The following is a 12,815-nucleotide window of genomic DNA, read 5'->3' as shown; positions in this document are numbered from 1 at the left end:
CTGCTGGCTGTAGTAAAACTGCAATTGATGCTCAGGGGAAAGGCAGCTTCTCTCAAAAGCACAGGACGGCTCATCACTTTCTGCTATAAATATCTATGTCACTGGTTTATCCTGTTTTCTTCAAGGAAAATAGAGCAATGTGTGTACATACCTATCAAAATAGCTCCAAAATCATAACACTATTTCATACATTTTCTTTCCTAACAAAAAAAAAATAATAATAATTACAAACTCCCAAGAGATGTTATCACTGCTCCCTAAACAGACAACAGGAAAGCCCCAAATTCTAGAGATAAGCAGAGAAGCCCACAGAGCAGGGCAGTGCAAAGACCGTTGATATCTCATGATATTCTGATGGAGCTTGGATCAGGTCCAACATCTCCGAGGCAGTGGTTCCTTTCTTTCCACAATGTATTTTTGTTCCACAATCCAAAGAGTTCCAGGAAACTTCAGAGGGTCAAGCCCAGTCTGAGCCAGACTTGACGTTCCGGCTGGGATCCCAAGTCTGCCAGCTTGGGCTGCCTTGGTCACGGTGCCTTCGCTGCTCTCACTGAGCTGCTGTGCTGACCTCCAGTACCTTTTTCTTTTTCTGCAGGAATATAGGCCTAGTTACTGGGCAGAGCCTAGATGTGGCAGCTAGTTCTAGTTTAACCAGGTAGGTTGATGAGAGGGGTCACTAATAAAACCATGATGGTTTCTGTGTTCCCAGAACAGAATCTCGACCCCAATATACCAATGCCAGGCACCAAGTTCCCAAGCCCCATCTGTAGCAACCATTAAATAAACTCTTAACAGTGTCTTCTGTAGCTTTTAATAGACTAGAGTACTTATACTGTCAGCTTTTACTGGGCAAGATGTAATTTTCCAATAAACATGACCTCTTCCAAAAAGCAGCACTTTCTGAACTTTTTCCAGAATCCAAAGGTTTTGGCTGCAGCTGCAGCAATGGGAATCAAATTATAAAAACAAAATCCCTCCTTTCACTCCATGCTTTCAAATGTTTTTCCAGGGCTGAAACGAGAGGCGCACTCACTATTTGTTTCTGCTTCTGTTGGCTTTTAAAAGCACAAGAGGGTAAAGGAGCTGGATGGCTGTAACTTTCACAGCTTGCTTATGTACACAGTGCCATAACCTTGGTGTCGTGCTGGGAGCAGCTGCACCGCAATTGTATTAGTCTGACTGACTGTAAACTGTGTGGTAATATGTAAAACATATCGTGAGTGATGATGACTAATTGGAGAACATCTTGTGAGACACTCTAAACGTGTGTAAAATGTCATCCAGCTGTAGGCGGCATTCTGTCCCCATCGGCTCTGTATTACTTATCAGGGCTCACCAGAAACTTTTCAAGGAATGGCATGAGAAAAAGAATCCATGTTTCAACCTCCTCCACCTTTAGTAACTGATAATTGATCAATGAAACTCAGGTATCAAGTTCTGGTTTCCTAGCAGTCATTCATAGCATCCTGGCTGGAAGAGCCTGCTTCTCAGTAGGAAACAGGATAGATCAGCTGCTCTTTCAAAAGAAAGAAACAAAACAAACTCCAAACAAACAAATGAAACACACCAAACAAAACCCCACAACAACAACAAACAACTCCCAAAGAAACAAAACCAAAACCACACACACAAAACCTAACCTCCCCATCATTTTTGAAATCTTGTCCATGTTTCTCATGCTGTCACAGGGGGACTGACCTCTGTCAGCAAACTGGGACACTCCTGGGACCAGCATTACTGTGAATGCCAGAGATACAGGGTGACGGCGTCTGTCTCAAAAAGCGAGCAGATCCCACATTCACAAGAGAGAAATTGCCCTCGGGAAGAAGTGTGTTAGCTGCTTGTTGCAGGAACCAAGGTTTGCACAGGACAGAATATTAGGATTGCTCTGTTGTCACAGCACCAGCCAGTCCTGCTGGTCTACAGAAAACATTCTCTTCCAGCTCATGTGGCAGGGAAGGTATTCCCCCCATCTCCAAAAGCAACTCAGTATTTACCTGGGAGAGCCTCTCTCTGTGGGTTATAAAGCCAAATAAATTTTGCAGGGGATTTCAAATTAAATCTCTAAAGTTTCATGCATAAAGAACTAAATGGTGTATAGCAGTGAAACGGTACCTTTTATTGGACATAGAAAGTGGATCAAGTCTTTTGTTAAATACCATTATGTAGCATACTTTGGCAGCAAAGAAGATCTTATACTTACAAGTAAGAGATTAACTATGCTGGCCCAGAACAACTATGCAGTTTTAGTATGAAGTATGTTTTACAAAAGCACAGCTGCCCTATGGTGCTAATATTGCTTGCCTGTGGGACACGTGAACAGCAATTGCCACGCAATACATCTATGACTGGAGTACCTAGTAGGCAAAGTATAACAGATTAATGAGAGACGCTCCTAAACTCACAGTAATGAAAGCTGAATTCATGTAGGATTCCATAGGAAATGGGAAGTTCTTATAAAAGAGTGATTCGTGTGTAAAGGAGCCTCCTCAAGACTGTCCAGTCGTGTCTCCAGACAGTTCCACCGCAGATGCCCTGTGCCTTCACAGCAGAACATGCATTTGAAAACCTTCAGCAACAGATCCCCAACAATGTCTCCCATTGTTCACTTGAGCTCGCGCTGGACCAAAACAATAGGTTGGTTGTAGTCCCAATAAGCTGGAACATATCTGCTATCTGGTGCGCAGGGAACAGGGAGGTTAGCGAAGGGTAAAAATAATTCTGTCCTCCTTGGTGCTGAAAACCCTTTCAGTTGTACTGATATTCAAGGCCCTAATTTAAACAGGGACCATCTCTTTCTGAACACATCTGACTGGCAGAGCAGGATAGAATTTCAGCTGTATGGTCTAGCTTGTCCATTATGCATTTAAACACTGTCACGACAATGCTAATAAACCTTAATCATGACCACCGCTCCCTCGGGATCAAACCAGCCACCCCAAACACCACAGCGCTTTTGGAGCTGACCGATCATTAGTGGTGTGGTTTGGATTCCTGGAGCAGAGCGCGGGCACAGGCCGGACCCACGGGAGGCTTTGTGGGAGCTCCGGGGCTGCTGGCCCGTCCTGTGCTGGCCTGGGAGCCCCAGGTGGGGCATAGACACCCAGCACAGCGCTGCCACTGACCTGCCATTCACCTCCACGCTAACAGAGCCGTTTTGTTCCTCCCCGGAGTGGAGGGCGTCCAAACAGCAAATGTGCAGCGAGGGCAGGAAGAGTGTTTGAAGCAAATTCTTGCAGAAATAAATGTGAACTTACTTAACTTACCATGTCTCCTGCTTTTCCCCTCAGCCCCCCTTTTCCTTCCTACTGCTGTTCCTCAATAGCATCCCTCTCCTTTCCAAGTCATCCTTCACAGTCACCGCTGTGTACCTCTCTCCCTTTTGCCACCCACTGCCTGCTTCTTTATTTTCTTTTTCTAATTTCTTTCCCCTCCCTCCATCTCAGCACAGACTTCTTTCCAGGTGAGAATATTTTACGCAGTGATTCTAAGGAAAAAAAAAAAGTAAAGTAAAAGAACTAATCCTTGCTGCTTTTAGCTCCTCAGAATACTCACATAAACCAGTCACAAAAAAAGGGCTGGGGCACCCACAGAATCAAACCTGCATAGAAATATTTGTTTCCTGTGTTCTTTCCTCTGAGTGGATCTGAGGTTTTATGGCTTTGTCAGACACACAGATTTTGTCATGACTTTCAGCATTTTGCATTAAGCTTCAGCTTTTACCTCTCTGTGTTCATAGGCTAATCAAGTTTTCCTTTATAACTAAAAGTTTCTGACTCTCATGTTACGGATCACAGCTTGAACACTATTATAGAAATACAAAGCTTCAAAATCCAAAATTTAAAACAATAACTTCCAACAATACTCTTGTGTTTTGAAGCCAACCTCATAATTTTGGGGCTAAGTCCATTTTTTTAAGGCTTCTTGGTGGGTAATTGCACTAACGTTTGACACTCCAATACTGAAGAATACCAAACCCTAAAAGCCAGATATCCATATTTCCTAGACACAGCAAGCAACATTGGATGGGTCTGTTCCTGCTCTAAAGGACAGGACGCAGAGACGTCAGCAAAGATCAGGTGATGGAAGCACTTTGGCCCTTGTGTCAAACACAGACGAGGGCAGGAGCTCTCAGGGCTTGGGGCTGGACAGTCCCCAGGAAGAGCAAAGCACGAGACCTTGACTTTCTACTCTCTGGAAAAGTGCAGGAGATGCAGCACACAAGAAAAATGCTGGGAAAGTACTTTTCTGCACTTCACAGCATCCTGCAGGCAGCATCCACACTCACACATCCAGGGACTCAGCCCGGGTGGCAGTCAGGCTACAAACACAGTTAACAACCACGCTGCTGTCTGCACCAAGGAAACAAGTTCTCTCCTGTTTCCCCTTTTCTCTTTTTTTCTGGAATGGTCTAACCTTCTTCACTTGTTCTTCCTCCACCCTCCCATGATTCAAACATGTACACTTTCCCTTCATAACGGTTTCACCCTCTCTTTCATCTGGCCAGTCTAAATTTCCCTAATAGAATGGGCTCAGAAGAAACATTTTTATAAACCAGAAGTGATCCCAGCAGACAAACGAAGAGAATACGTTCCTTGCTTGCAACCTGCCAACACAATTCCCAGCACTGAAGTTTGCTCCATGTGGCAGCAACTATCACCTTTGCTACTCACGGAGTGCCTGGAAGAGTTAAATGCTCTCCTGCTCAAGCTCTCAGAGCTCTTTTGCAGGGCAGCCACCTTCAGAATCACATGCAGGTTGCCATTAAGTATGTTATATTAATACTGGATATTAATTTTTAATATAGTGATTATAGAGGAGAAAAATCGTACTTCAGATTAGGAAGGTATTAAAAAGTTTGGAAAAAAAAATATTTTGAAATAATCATTTATCAGGTAGTTCATAGGACATTGTTTATTCTTCCCAGCACTTAGACAGCACATTCACAAGGGGGAAGCCTCCCCATTAATAACAGTAGGAGATTCAGCAACATCTTCACTTTTGTTCATCTCAACAAACCAAACTGGCAGTATGTTTCCAAACCTAAAAAGGCATCTCATTCAAAGAGTCTGGCCATCCATTCCTCCCTATGTATTAGCTGTCAATAAAAAACAGTGAGCCTATCAACAAGGGATTCTCTTTAACTAAACTCATCAATTCAGATACTGATGAACAATAAACAAACAAAAAAATCCCAATCACCTTCTTTGGGCAAATCCTTTGCAAACCCAACACAAGCCAGGGCTCAGCTGGATCCCAGAGTCACAGCTCACTTTCCTGCATGGAGATTTTCTGGTGCCCGGTTCTCCTCCAGACTACCTGGAAAGCTTCACATTTTCCAAAGGGAGGAGCTGATAGGGCTGCACTGGGACAGCACTGGAACCATTGATCCCAGAGGCCCAGGTTCTCCAGCAGCAGAAGGAAACAAAGCAGCTAGTGTTTTCTGGGAAGGAGATGGAAGAAAAATAATTTTGGCTGAACCAGCACTTTCGAGTGAAAACCCTTTTTGTCAGAAAATTCCCAACTACATCTACTGAAAGGAAAAATATAAATATCTTATCCCATTGCTCTGAATCATCGTGACTGCCCCTGTCATGACCGAAGACACAGCTGATCAAGGAGTATTACAGGGAGGTTCTCCCCCTTGAATGCCTCGTGGCACCAGCAGCAGTTTGTAAGAAGCAACTCTTTTCAACTAAAGCTAGTTAAAAAAACGTTTTTCGAAATATTTCAGTAGAAGCAGAAAAGAAGATTCCAATTTTCTTTTGAAATTACTACTTTAGTTTTGTATTATGCAACATGAAAAAATAAAAATGACACTGGAATGAAACAGATTTTTAGTGTAACAGGATTGCAGAAGCACAGACATCTATACATGGAGTCAAAATTGTTTCATGGAAAGATTTCACCACCTTTTTCTTTATCCTATTTTCAAGCAAAAAACACTGAGCATTTCCTGAAGTGACAAGTCCAAGCCCTGCTCTGGCTTCCTTATATCCACAGGCCTTTATAACAGGCAGAAAATTATGTTTGGTGTTAAATGCTGATAGCTGCCTTGCTGCCTTAGCTTCTTGTTTCCTTCAGGTGCACCTTGAAGACATATCAAACACACCCAGAGCCAGCAGAGAGCCTGCATAAGCGAGTGTCTCTGGACTTTCATTAGCAGAAAAGCCACAGTTAATTTCCTAAAGAAAAAAGGAAATTGAAGGGTTGGTTTTAATCTTGTCCCAGACTGAGTGAATCCAAGAGCTGGAGCAAATGGTATCCCCGTAAATCTAACAGCAGCCACAGTGAAACATTATCCTGTGCCTTTTTTAGGAAGTACTTAGTGTAAGAAGTAGCAGAAATGGTTAGTGGAAACAGACCCTTGCCTCAGTGCTGCAGCCATTCCTTGATGCTGTGACCTGACCAGATGTGGCCGTTTTGGAGGCAGCACCAGGGCCAGATAAGGACCCTCGCCATGGAATTAATCAGTTCCCATTTTCTTAACCCCTCATGTGCCTGTGCAGGGAGATCGAGCAGCACCTAAAGATTTCTGGGGCTGAGAAAGATGCAGTCAAACCTCACTCGCTCACTGCAGCCCCAGGAAGAGAACAGAAATCCAACCGCCCCAGGAGATGTTGGCGATTGTGTGAGGAGCCCTCAGAGCCCGGGCCCAGAGAGGTGCACCCGTCAGCTTGAGGTTGGTGCTTGCAACAAAAGGGCTTCATAAGGACAGCAAGAGGAAAGTCCACTGCCCTGGCCTGCCCTTTGCAGCACAGCAATGCATTTGCAAAGCATGGGTAATGGGGATGACTGAGCAGGAGAACAACGGGATGCCCTTGGAGCGAAAAGGGGAAAGCTGAAACAAAAGCTTGGGAACGGCCTGAGAGAGAAGAAACGCACCTTTTGGGGAGTAAAAGCAAGCACCAGTATCTGAACTTCCTAATGACCAGCAGGAAAACCACTGTGCTCTCTCTGCCCACCTGTGCCTGAGCAACATTATTTCAAGCTTCCTCATGTTGTGTTTTTTATTTAATTTTCCAGCGAACACACTCTTTTATCATCCAGAACCGTGAAAGTAAATTAAGAAGAAATGGTTTTCTTTCAATTAGACTCACAGTTGCTTTCAGTAACTGCCTATAATTCTATTTAATGAAAAAATAAAATCATTATTCCAGTTCTCTCTGTGCCCTGTGACAAGCACACAGACGGGCCCCATTAGCAAGCACTGTAGATTTACTTAATTAGAAAAATATTTTGTTTTCTCCAATTCTTAGAAAAGGAGAGAGAGAAAAAAAGAAGCAAAAAGAAACCTCCCAGCACAATATTAATCTAACCTGCTACCTGGTGCTTAATAACTTATAAACTAAAGGCATCTATCTATCTATAATTTAGCTTTCCCTTTGATCTGTTACAGCATTTGGTTCCCAGTCTAGTCAGCAGGCTGGTGCTGCCTTATCCTTTCTGCTTCACTTGGAAGCACAAGGTCCTGCACCCCTGCCCAGGTATTAATCATCTTTTTGGGGACCAGCCCCTGAAGTGGCTGTAGCGGAGCAGAGCTTACACCTGAGCTGGAGGAACAACACATCCGCAGAGCAGCTCAGAGTGAGACTCCCCCACCAATTCCAACCCAATTTACCTCTGTCCCTAAATATCCCACCATCTGTCTCATCCCTTTAGCTCCACATGATGCTCCCCATCCCACTCTTGGCAAACAGATGGGACGCTTTAAGGACATGATCTGCAGTTGTAGGTGACTTCCTTGACAGTGAGTGTGCTCAGGATCCAGATTGAACAGCTCGAGAACAAATATCCTGCTCTTCAGTTCTTTTCTTGACCCAAGCAGCATTTCCAGAGCAGAAGAGCAAAACATCAAAGGGGCAATTAAACAGCACTGACCAGAAACGAGAGCCCCATTATGCCAAGCATTATGTGTGCCTCATGTGGCAAGGGCACTAAAACCCCCGTTTCTCACAACAGCGGGTCAAAGCGAGCAGAAAGGCCACAGGAGATCCCTCAGCACAGCGCATGCTTGGCAATAGGTGTCAGAGCTTTCCTGGCATTCACGGGTTACTCGAAACAATGCACTTCCATTGTATCTGCATCTTGCCTTTTTTATGATTATTATTATTCCGCTCTAGCATGAATGCCTCCAAGAAGAGGAAGTTTCAATTAGGTTGCCAAAACCCTAAGCTGTAGTTTTATGGCTTTAAATTAACATATAGAGATTCGCTCCAGGTACCGTAACAAAATCAACATCCAGCCCCGCTATCTGATTACGTGAGCTGATAAAGAATTTATGGAACATAGCACAGGAAGCTCTCTCTTTACTGGTCGCCATTCCACAGGGCAGTGCCCCTTGCGAGGAAATGATGGGGGCCGGTGGCAGAGGAGACAGGATGCACCAGGCTGATCCACAGCTGGTGTAAATCAGGCGCGTGGGCTGCGGAGCTGGCTGGAGTATGCTCAGCTTGCTCGCCACTCGCTCCCCTTTCAGAATTTACTGGCTTTGCTTTGGTAAAATCACACACGAACCTACAAGGGCTGTAGATCTCAGCTGTACCCTTCTGCCATCATCATCTCAGCTGCAGAGCTACCTGAACAGATGTGTGTGCATTTGTAAAGTATGTGACAATTCTTCTCAAGGTATCTGAGTAAAAGGGATGAATTTCCAGCACCCGATCTCATCTGTCGATTAAGAGATCAGGTAAATCGACAAATCCTTCATGCTGGCTTCCTCCCTTTTCAGTGAGCCTCAACAACATGACTGCTTCTAGCATGCTGGGCACTAAACTCACAAGCCTGATGAGGGAGCAGCTTCCTGCTTCTGTGTGAGTCCCAGTTAATCACACGAAATAAAAACTAAAGCGAGTTTTTAAAATATTTCCAAACATGCCCATTTCTACCCTTGCAAACAGTGCACTGATACCCTCTGCTGGTGATGGTTTGTCATGGCAGAAGGATGGATGTTCAGTTACCAGTAATGAGAGTTGTATCAAGGTGGCAACACCTTTTAAGTTGAATTTTGTTCAAGCATGTTTTTCTTTACACATCATAACAATGAGTATCTTTATCATGATGGAGACAATCCCTAGATTCTTGTGGAATAAGGAAACCAGCCTGATTTTGGATCAAACCTGCAGTGAAATGAGCTTTGTCAGATTCCAAACCTCCTGATCAAGCACCACGGATGTTCTGCAGCCACAGCACAGAGAACCATCTGGTTTCAGACCTTAGGTCCACCCTGCAATCCTGGAGCAGCATCAACAATACCCAAACCATCCCTTGCAGGTGTTTATCTAACCCATTCCCTAAACCTCTTGTGACAGACATTCCACAACCTCCTTGGACAATGCGTTCTCATGTTATGACAAAATTCCTATTGCCTTTCATCAAATGATCAATTCTTGAACAAATGAGAAGTGCGCTTGGCAAACTAACGTGGAATAATTCTCAGACTGACATTTTATCCATTGTATAAGCACAGGGTGTGCCTCATCTGGATGGCTCACCCCGCGAGGATCCCAGTACACGCACAGAAACTCAACCTGCCGCCAGCAGACATACCGGGCAACACCAGCGAGAAACCACAGGCAGCATCACGCCTTCCTATCCAGATTTTCCTTCCTTTAATCATTATGTCCTTTGTGGTAATAAGATCTGATTCCAGCTCTCCATTTAGCTTCTGAATGTAATGAAAAAAGTCTTAAAAAGAAAAACCCACCACCTTTAAAAATGCATGTGAGCTAGCTGGTTTTTATTGTAATGTGTACTGGGGAATGGAAATACGATAGCCTGAAAAAAAAAAAAAAGTACCTAAATTTTCCATTAAATCATCAGAAACTTTCTGCCAAAAAGGAAAGAATAAAAAAAGAGACAAACCACATTTTTTTTTTCTTATAAACTTCAGAATCAAATCACAGCAAAGAAGGCCTAGAAACAACAGGAATAAAGGAGGACTGGTATCCAAACTCGCCTCATGGCACTTGGGTTGATCACGCTCATGTTTTGGCTTTCCTGGTGTCTGTTTAACGTGACTATTTGGCACCAGCCACAGAAGGGCAGTTTCTCTCGAAACACCGACAGAGCCTCCTGCAGAAACAACGCCTGCTTGTAAAACACAGCACGGGCACCTGAAACACAAGCGTGCACACGCGTGTGAGCAGCCCGTGACCCCCATTGCCCCAGCACGGCGCTGTGGCAAGAACAGCACCGACAAACGGGCTCATCTGACTTCATTAATCTAACTCTTGCTCATGTATCAAAGTGCAGCACGTTTTCTTGTAAAAATGATTAAGCTGCTAATTAAGCTGTTTATAACTTGTTTCCCTGGTTGCTAATGATAATTAACATGCAAATTAGCTGAGGGAAGAGAGGCACAGGGGTCCTCAGTTCATTACCAACTTAATTACTGTTTGCATACTTAAACATAACAGTTATAAATGGTGGCATTTAATGTAATGGCCAAGATGATAATTATACCAACGACATTTTGAAAAGTCATTTCACTGTGTGCTATTTTTCTGGGTGATTAATGTTTCCATGGCTGGTTGATAAACTTAGTTCAAACCAACACGAGTTGGAAACTTCGTGTAACCGAGTAAGTTATCCCTTAACAACATCTTCTTATCTCTGCTTGTAAAGTAGGGAAGCGATGAGAGGAAATAAAAGCCGTAAGTTTCAATATTCAGAGAGGAAGAATAAAGTGGGCTGGTTAACACTGTGTTTAATTTGGGCTGGCCGCAGATCTACCAAGATGTTGTAACACCTTCCTTTTTTCATACCTCACAATTTGTTATTCTTCATCCTACAGCAGGGCTGGGAGATCCCTTCTGAGACTCAGCCCATCACGTTCATCATACCAGGAACTAGCCTTGCATGATCATTCCGTTGGGATGAACATAGATGAAAACAGTCCAATAAAAAGAGATCATTTAGGATTTCTGTGACCATATACCTTTATGCATTCAGGGAGCGCTAAGATGTTTAATGTGTTAATACACTTATATTTAAGCCCAGCAAAGCCAAGTGAAAAGTTAAGATAGTCACTTCCTCGAGGACTTACCAAGAAACTTAAGCAAAGGTGTAAATTTTGTTATACTCAACCAGATCCAGAGTAATGGGGTCAGACTAGAAAATGACAAGGCTAAAACTTCTCTGAGCTACGCCACCTTTCACCCACATGTATCAGAGCTTTTTGCAAACACCGATTTAATCACCTTATTGTGTTATAGCTCTGTGATTATCCGAGGTGCAGAAAGGTTTAACCAAGCAGCAGGCTGTCATACTGTACACAGAACAGCACAGAAAAGGCTGGCTGAGAACCTGAACATCCTGAAAAGAAACATTTCATGTACGCTTTCCTACCAGACAATGTTAGGAAGTAGATCTGTCAATAACAAAGATTAGGCGTCTCCATTGGAAATCTGCTGTTCTAACCCAAAGGAACAGCAGCAGCTGTGCTCATGGGGATACAGTACCAGGGGTGCAGATTCCTTCACCAGAGAAGAATATCCCAACTCAGTTTGACAGCAGAGTCACCAGCAGTCTAACCCTCCCGGCAGACTGCACCTGTGGGACTAAATACGCCTAGGGATGAAATTTCATCATGTGGCTTAGCGGCTTAGTACATCACCAGAGCTTCTTGACTTCAGCATTGTGAGCATTCAGTCACCCAGCCTGTATAATTTAATACAAGCCACCTTCACTCCCCAGCCTGCATGTTACACTAGCCTGAATGAGAGCAGAATTTGGTGTCTCCTCTCCGACACAGGTGCAGCTCAGAGTGAAGCCTGATAGTCAAATCAATCAAAGACTTTTTAAAAGTTACTAATGCCCCACCCCATTATACTCCTTTCTATCAAAGAAAGTTCTTTCTCTACTTTTTAAAGCCAAATTTTCTGTAGCAAGCGCATACATTAATGGTTTCTGACTCTCAGTCCTAAGTACACCCAGCATTTAAAAGCCCCGAGGAGAGGGACTTCTTACGTGCGCTGCAGGCACTGAGAGCTATTAAGAAAAATAAGTGCAAGATTTCTCAGTCATGTCTCTTTGAAAAGGGTTATTGCAGGCAGGTGTTTGAGCATCTCCTGCTTTGTAAAGCCCTCCACTTGTCCTGTGTTTACTCCCTCCCAACCCATCTCCCATTAAAAATTTATCAGTAGTCAGAGACATCATGAGGAGCTATTGTAGGATACTTAATATTTAATGAGTGTGTAGCATACTTAATATTTAATGCTTAAATAAACACCTCCACACTTTTTTTCCCCCACCTCTACATTTTTGTTAGAATCAAGGTTTGTCGCATCTGGCCTACAGGGCAAACAGCAAGTTGTCTGCTGGTCTGAGAAAAATGTGAGGAGCCTGGGCCTCCAAGTTACATTGCTGGTTCCCCCACTTAAAACAACGGGTTTTCACACCAGGCTCCACTCATACACCTCAGGTACCACACCAGGCCACAGTCCTTTCCACCACAAACATACTCTCTTTGCCATTAGCACTGAGCTCTTGTAGATGCTGTTCCTCTTCTTTCTTTAAGGGCTCAAGTTAGGAACCTAAATTAATCTAAGCTTAAGTTTGACACGCAGCTTAAAATCGGATGTATTCACACCACCTGTTGACCTAAGTCAACAAAATAATTTCTTTACATTGCTGCTACCTTTCTGGCCAACCTTGTTCATGCAGATTGTTACAACACCCCTTAAACCATCCACGCACAGCAGTGAGCACACTGGATTCCTAACTGAACCAGGACTCTTTACGTTAGAAATGACAAATGGAGAATACTGGCATCCTCCATGTTCTCTTTGTATTTACAAGGCAAAATGTGGCTG

Source organism: Caloenas nicobarica, chromosome 22 (genome assembly GCF_036013445.1).
Source record: "Caloenas nicobarica isolate bCalNic1 chromosome 22, bCalNic1.hap1, whole genome shotgun sequence".
In the NCBI taxonomy this organism is placed as follows: Eukaryota; Metazoa; Chordata; class Aves; order Columbiformes; family Columbidae; genus Caloenas; species Caloenas nicobarica.
The sequence above is the reverse complement of the archived record's forward strand: the minus strand, read 5'-3'. Positions refer to the sequence as shown.